Source organism: Zalophus californianus, chromosome 4 (assembly GCF_009762305.2).
Source record: "Zalophus californianus isolate mZalCal1 chromosome 4, mZalCal1.pri.v2, whole genome shotgun sequence".
Classification (NCBI taxonomy): Eukaryota; Metazoa; Chordata; class Mammalia; order Carnivora; family Otariidae; genus Zalophus; species Zalophus californianus.
The window spans coordinates 60,168,813-60,176,972 of record NC_045598.1 but is presented as its reverse complement, the minus strand read 5'-3'; positions in this window follow the sequence as shown (position 1 = coordinate 60,176,972).

The following is an 8,160-nucleotide window of genomic DNA, read 5'->3' as shown; positions in this document are numbered from 1 at the left end:
GGATTTTTCACAATGGAAAAAATGCTAAAATCAAATATTTAATGAATGGAATAGGAACTTTATTAGACACAATAAAGATCAAGTAAGTGATGTGGAAAACAGATATGGGAAATGATCCAGTATGTGTCACAGAGACATTTATATTACCAAGACGGACTCAAGAGACATAGGGAATAGTATAAGAATTGCCAGTCATTCTAATAGGACTTAAAGGATGACAGAAGAAATGGGATAATGATATTCCAAAGAAGAATTACTGAGAAGTTTTCAGAATTGACTAAAGATTTCAATCTTCGTATTCAGGAAGAATTACAAATCAAAAGTGGGATAAAGACAAATGAACACAGAGAGATATCATGGAGAAAGTACATATTCCAGAAAAACAAAATATATATATATTTATGTTTTATTTACATTTACATTTATTTGTTTTTATATATTTTTATATTCAGTCCATAACTAGATATATGTTATACAGTTATTTATAGAGTTATAACTAAACATATATAGTTTTATAGTTTTGGACTATATATTTATGAACTGCATGTTTGTGTTACCCCAAAATTCATTTGTGGAAACCCTAACACCCAATGGGTTGATATTAGGAGGCAAGGTCCTTGGGCGGTAATTAGGTCATGAATATGGAGACCTCATGATGAGATTTGTACCTTATAAAAAGGGAGAAATCAGATAGCTTGCTTCCTCTCCCTCTCTGTTCCCTGCTATGTGAGGTTACAAGGAGTAGATGGCCATCTACAAATGAAGAAGTGGGATCTCCCCAGACACTGGATCGGTTGGCATCTCTATCTTGGACATCCCAGCCCCCAGATTGTGAGAAATAAATGTTTGTTGTTTAAAACACCTTATCTAAAGTTTTGTTAGAGCCAAATGAACTAAGACATATATATGTATAGTCGAACAGGAATAAATGTTAAATTGACAACCAGCTGATTACCAATCAGCAATTACCAATCAGCAACAATAAATGAGCAAAGATGTGATATTGATATGGAAAAATGACTCTCATTCTTGATGTCTACACTCACCACAATTATTATTCAAGAACGAAAGTACTGATTGACTTCATAATTCACAAATCCTCACTAAAAGAATTACTTAAAATGCTTTACCAAGAAAGAAGACAAATTCAAAAGAAAAGAATGGAATTCAAGATACATGTGGAAAAAGAAATCAGATTAAATATGGATAGATTTGTTACTATTTTCTAAGAATTCATACCAATCTTGAATCTATACATGTCTAATTATATGGTACCTATCTATCTATCTATCTATCTATCATCTATCTATCTATCTTTTATCTACATATCTATGTTTAGCATAATTACAAGGAAAAGTTGACAAATATATAATTATATTTGACAAATGATAAAAATTCACCTCAAGACTAATAGGTCAAAACTCAAAATTTTTGAAAAATATAGTTTAAACAATATAATAAACTAACAATTCAGTGGACAGATATAGAAAACTGAGCACAATGAATTGTGGTCATGAAAATGGGCTCCCCAATGTGACTTTTGGGGTTCAAACTCAGGCTGTGCCCATTTCTCACTGACTGACCTGGTTACCACAATTTCCTCATCTATACAATAGCAGTAATAATAATATCTACCTCATAGGGTTATTGGGGAATCAAATGTGTTAACAATTAAATGTGTTAGGAACAGAGGCTAATTTATAGTAAGTGTTCAGTAAATACTAGCTATTTTATATTTATGGATTCATAGGGCCACCTAAATTTATTATATATGACCAATACATATTTTCCATAATCATTACATGTTTATAGAATTTTAATTTCTATTCTTTCAAATGAGAAAAAATATACACATTTGAAGATATTTATCACAATAAATTCACTTTACCGGGGTAATAGTTATTACTGTTCTTGCAATCTACAAGTTTAAATAAAACTACATACCATGCTCGAAGCAAACTGGCATCTTACAGTAACCCAAGAAAAGCAGAATGACCAGGACTCAGGAATGTTTGGATCAAGGACTTAAAGCACCAATAATCCATGAGTTATCATCTCACCATTTTACTTCAGTTTACAATGTTATCTTTCCTTTTTACCTTTCTGTACTTATTTGCTTTATTTTTTTTTTCTCTGTACAAGCTGCCTTTCTCAGCTCCTTTCTCATGCATGTTTGCCCCTCAACTCTTAAGTTTGCGTCGGTTTAGTTCCAGTCACTAAAAAAGACTAACTACAATTCAGTCCAGATTCTAGATTCCTAGAAAAAGTAACGTAATGGTCCAAACTTGGGTCAGGAATCTGACTTCCTACAATCAAATACCAGAAGGTTGAGGATAGAAATGAAAAGAACCAATGGTAGATTCTCATAATAAGAGTCGCTATGGCCTGGAAAGAAATCACAATACTACCTGCTACAATCACTACCTAGCCTACCAATCTTAAAAGACGTACTAGAGTGCTTCATTTAATAATACCATATAATAATTATTTAAAAAGTAAATTAGTTGGGGATAATCCATACTGTTTTAGACGATTACAACTGTAAACAAACAAACAAAAAACTGAATCCAGTGTCTGGTAGTCATCCTTGCCAATAAATCCAGCACGATGGTAAAACAGTCATTATTTTATTCATCATTATGAACCCTCTACATATTAAGATAACAATCCAAAATATAATCATTGTTGTGTCCTAACATATCTTTTCCAAGTTAAAACACATCATTATATTAGTTTTGATTATGTAGATTAAAGAGAAACTAGCTATAATATCTATGAATTCACTGAACCCCAGGCTAGAATATACCAACTTGGCTTTCCAAAAGTTCTAGGTACTCACTAATGCACTATATCTCACTCAAAACTTCAATGTTTGACCCAGAATATGTGTTAATATTATCCAATATTATCTTTATTTATGTCAAAATGTATTTGTTTTGGGGGACAAAAGCTTTATTATGGACGTTACAGTGTTCCAGACACTGATGTAAGTGTTTTACATACATGAAGTCATTCAAATGTTAATATAATTACGTGAGGTAGGTTTTATCATCATTGTTTTAAAGATAAGAAAACTGACAGTTATTGAATAATTTTCCCAATGTCACACACCTAGCAATAACCAGAACCAGTATTTAATGGCAAGCAGTATTGCTTCAAAATCTGCTTTTAATCTCTCTACTAGTGAGTGTGTGTGTGTGTGTGTGTGTGTGTGTGTTACTCACACAAATGTTTACACATGTGCAAATCTGGAAGGAGATGAGAGAGAGAGGGAGAGACAGAAAGAGAGCTTCCCATGCAGGGTTGAAAGAAAAGAAATGAAAAGGATAATGGAAAAAAAGAACAGAGACAGGAAATAGAGAGACAATAGTTTTTCATTGGCACACTAGAAAACTTGCTAGCTGAGAGGTACCATCTGATAGATACCATGTAGATTTTTCAATGTTCCTATGAAAGGTATATACTGTGACATACTGTTTCACATTTAAAATTAATCCTTCCAAATGGTTAAGATATTTTCACTAGGGGCTATTACATATGTATTAATAAAAGGGTAAATATAGACAATAACATTAGCTTTTAAATGTATGAAAGGAAATATTGCTTACTCTCATTTGCGTATTATGTTCTCCATTCCAATTTTATAACAATTTTGTTTAAATATATATCTATTAATCATTTATCTCATCTCTATTTGGTTATTTTTAGAGACATAATATTGAATTAATAAAAACAGAAAGGGTTATGGCTACAATTTGAGAGTGACATTAAAATATATTGCTTGTCAACAGCTTTTAAATTTTTCTTTCTAGTCTATTATAATGTTAATTAAATTTTAACTTAAACTAGAGGAATTGGTATATGTGTCAGTACTAAATTAATAATGCTGTTTAGTACCCACTAAATCAACATGGCTGGATTCTAACAATTTTTTAATGAAAAAGAAAGATTTATTTTAACATGCAATGTTGAGTAGTATATTAGACTCATTTACTTATGATATTATATGGTATAAATTATAATTACAATTCAGACATTTTCATTAATTGGATTGTTCTTGGAAAATTAAACCCAATATTTCTATTGTCTCTATTCATATCAAAATACTACAGATATACATAATTTATTAGAATTCATATATAAGAATCAGAGTATTGCTTTCCAAAAAGAAGCCAATTCAGCACCTCACATGTGTAAATACAAATAAATACAACAAATTTAATGTATCTTTGCACCGGGCTATATATTATGCTTCTTGACTTTGCCCAAAGCCATGCACATTTGGCCACGCCAATATTTAGGTAGCAGTTTACAGAAGGAATTCAGAAAATACTACTGGCAGTATGGTTGTTTTCTACAAACAAAAAATGAAGTGTGAATTTGTAAAGAATTGTGTCTTCCAAAGGGAAAGTAAAACTGTAAATAATGCAAATTGGCAGGATTATAGAATATAATGATTCCAAAGAATATTCTGAGTTATAATTGGAAATCATATTGAAGAAAACAGGTTACTCTATTTTATGTGTTGCTAAGTGTTGAATATGTAGCTTGCTAAGGAATTCAACTATACCAGGGAAAATGAAAAATATACTGCAATATTATACTCATTTAAGAACCATTATTATACAACAGAGTATATTATACGGCAGTTGAGGAATAATATTTTCTGATGTTTTAAAATTCTTAGCAAAATATAAAGTATTTCTAATACCATGGGTTATTTGACTTTATGGTTGCAGTGGATTTAAGAACATATTCGGTATGTTTAATAGATATGAGGATATCCAAACAGAACCTATAACTTTAATATTTTGGTGACCTATAGGATAGATTGCAGCACAAAGAAACTAAAACAAATGGAAGCCTTCAGTTGTTTAAGAAACAACAGAAATAGTTAAAGCATGGGATAACTTTATTAAGAGGCCAGAAGAATAAGGTTTCCCTAACTAAACACGCTTATTTTGAAAAAATGATTTCTCTTCTATAAGGAAATTTGCTGCACAGAGAAACATTCTAAATTTATAAAAAGAAATTTTCAGTGTCCTCTTATGAATGAGGGCATCACAGTATCATTTCCAAAGCAAAATGCAGGTATTTCTGATGTATATGCAGAATTATGAGAATGAGTGACCTTAAGACTGATCTGAACTTAACAAAATAATCTGGGGGAAAAAAAAAACAAAAGAATATAGCAACTTTTAGAGTGAGGAAAAGGGCCAAAAAAAAAAAAAAAAAAAGGCATCAACTTTCAGATAGGGCACCTAAGGAGTAGATAAAGTATCTCCCAGAAAGTCCCCCTCAAAATGATTTCCAGGGTTGTTGAGATGGAGACTTTTCTAATGGAGAGTTCCAGGCATGACCCCCCACCCCACCCTTTGGACTTTGAGCTCAGCTTTGGAATCTTTCTTTCTCTATGTGGTACTTCATTCAACAGAAATGGCTCTGCTCTGAAGGGTCTTCACCAGGTATAGATTACTCTAATGTTCTGTGTCAAAAAGTCATGAAAGAAACTGAAACAAGTATGATGAAAACAACAGGAACTAAAACACAATGTGCAATGAAGCAGAGAGGAACAAGGCTGCTTCTCCTATATTTGGAAACAAAAAGAAATGGGAAAAAAAGCTTAGAGTTTACCTTTTTTAGTCTTCATTTTTTTAAAAATCACAGGCTATTTGGTAAAATGTGAGTAATACTCTGCTATATATAAAAGAAAGTGAAGTCAAATTTTCTCACCAGCTCTTGCTGAAATTTTTTCAGGAAATATTGCTGTAGAAATAGAAAAGCAATAAAGCCAATTTCAATGTTGACCAAACTCAGGATCATATAGTCTCCACCACATTGATTATTTCATGCTATTGGTAGAATGACCAACATCACTGAAGGGCCTTGAGGCTTTAGGAAAAAAAAATTTTGCAACGTAATGACTCCAGAATTAGGTCAATCCATATTTTAGATGTAGAAAAGCAGTAATGATAGGTGAAAAAGAAGCTGAATAGAGACTATTCATTTTCCATCATTTATATGGTTTCAAAATGGTTAGTGTTATATAAATATAAGCTATTTTAAATATTTGCAAACATGCAAATCACAGTATTTAATTTCTGAAATAAACTAAAGATCAAAACTGAAAAATGTGCTTTCATGTGTGACCATATCTGTTAAGAGTTAAAACAAAGATCCATTTTACCACAACTACAAATAACTGATTGAGTATATTTACAGAAATTGATCAATTATTTCATATAGATTAATGAGCATAAGAGATGTGATATTTTTCATCTGATGTTCTGTTTTTTTCCATTAAAGTTAGCATAACATAGTATCTATCTATTTAAAAAGTGAAACAATGTGTGTCTTTTATCCACTAGATACCACCCCAAGTCCTTTGTGTAATGTTACATAGTGTTATCTTCCAGAAGTCATTGGAGGGACTCTAGAGCTGCTCTCAATGTCTCAGACCTCAATCTGCTTCATCTTGGTCTCTTTGGAAATACTAATATAACCGGGTACTGCATAAAATCTCTATTTTATTGAGTTTGATTAGAGAAGGCAATTCTTTGTGTGTGCTAACTACCATGGACAATGCTTCTTTGAGCATTCTGGTAAATTCCTACACATATGCAAGCCATTTTCTAGCACATACAGTGTAGAGAAACTGCCAGTTTTCCCCCTGTATGCCTGTGCCTTCCTTCATCTTCTTTATCCGTGGGGATCTAACTACCACACAGAAGCTGATGCATGCCTTTGCCTGAGGACTTTCTCTGGCTTTTGAAGCACGCTCTGCCTCTCAGGAGGTCAGAAGTCCTGGGCAAGTAATGGTGATGGGAAATAGAACTCAACGACTGATGGAAGTTGGTGCGTTCGTATATCTTGTTGCTTCATCCCCCCGCGCCCCCCAACCCAACATGGAATAACTTTGGAGTATGTTCTACCTCACAGAGTTTACCAGTATGATAGGGCTCCAGCTGCCCACAGGGATTACTTGCTTTATAATCCACTTCTTTACTTGCTTTCTTCCCTTCTCTGTCTCAGTCTCCCAACTTTTTATTGGTATCTACTGAAATCCTTGACACAATTAGCTTCTAGAGGAAGCTAAACTAAGACATAAGACATTGTTTCCAAATTATTCTAAAAAACTAGCTGCTTTGGGTGTTCCAGATTTATGCTTTTATATCAAATTCAGTTCCCTCCCTTTGAACTGACTCAAGGCCTCTTCTGTTGCCCAGTACGCAAATGTTAATCCCCAAGGCTCTAACTTCTAATTGCCTTATATTGGCAATAAAGTCCAGGAAAATTCTGGCTTCATTTTTTTAACCACTCTGGTGTTATCATAATACTCTTTATTATATCCCACTCTAAGAATTTTCTTATTTTTTTCTTCTGAGCTCAGCAATGCATTTATTTTATTATTATTATGAATTGTTTTTCATCTGGATGTATAACAATGAAAGGCAATTTCAGAATATCTAGGCTGCCTTAATATTAGTAGGGGAAGAATCCCCTTGCTCTGTTGCCAGACTTTCTGTGAGAATCCTTTGGCTTAATCACCCAGACAAAAGAATTTGTTCTTCAGTTGCATTCATTCTTCTTTTCAGCCCATCTGTTTACATTTTTATAGACTTTTTTTAATTTCTAAGATTTTGTATTTTTTTTATTATAGCAATCTTTTGTTTGATGGCCTTAGTATCTTCCCAAGTCACTCTAAGTTAATTGTACTAAATTCAACGTGTTTTTGAATTTCCTATATTTATTATTACTATTGTTTTATTTTATCATTAACATTATTTTATTTAGCTCTTTTTCATAAGTTATACTCCATTGAAGAGTACATGAAATAGTTTTTTAAAATATTTTATTTATTTGAGAGAGAGAGTGAGTGGGAGGGAGAGGGACAGAGAATCTGAATAAGACCACGCGAGCACAGAGCCCTACGTGGGGCTCAATCCCACTACTGCAAGATCATGACCTGAGCCAAAATCAAGAGTCCATCAATTAACTGACTGAGCCACCCAGGTGCCCCCATGAAATAAATTTTTAAAAATAAAAAAATTGATTCTTTAAATTAAAATTTTAAATTAAATACAAATAAGTTACTTGCAGGTTAAATACTCTCTTTTGGGTAAATTTTCAGTGCTCCCATCTCTACCCAAACCCCTCTTT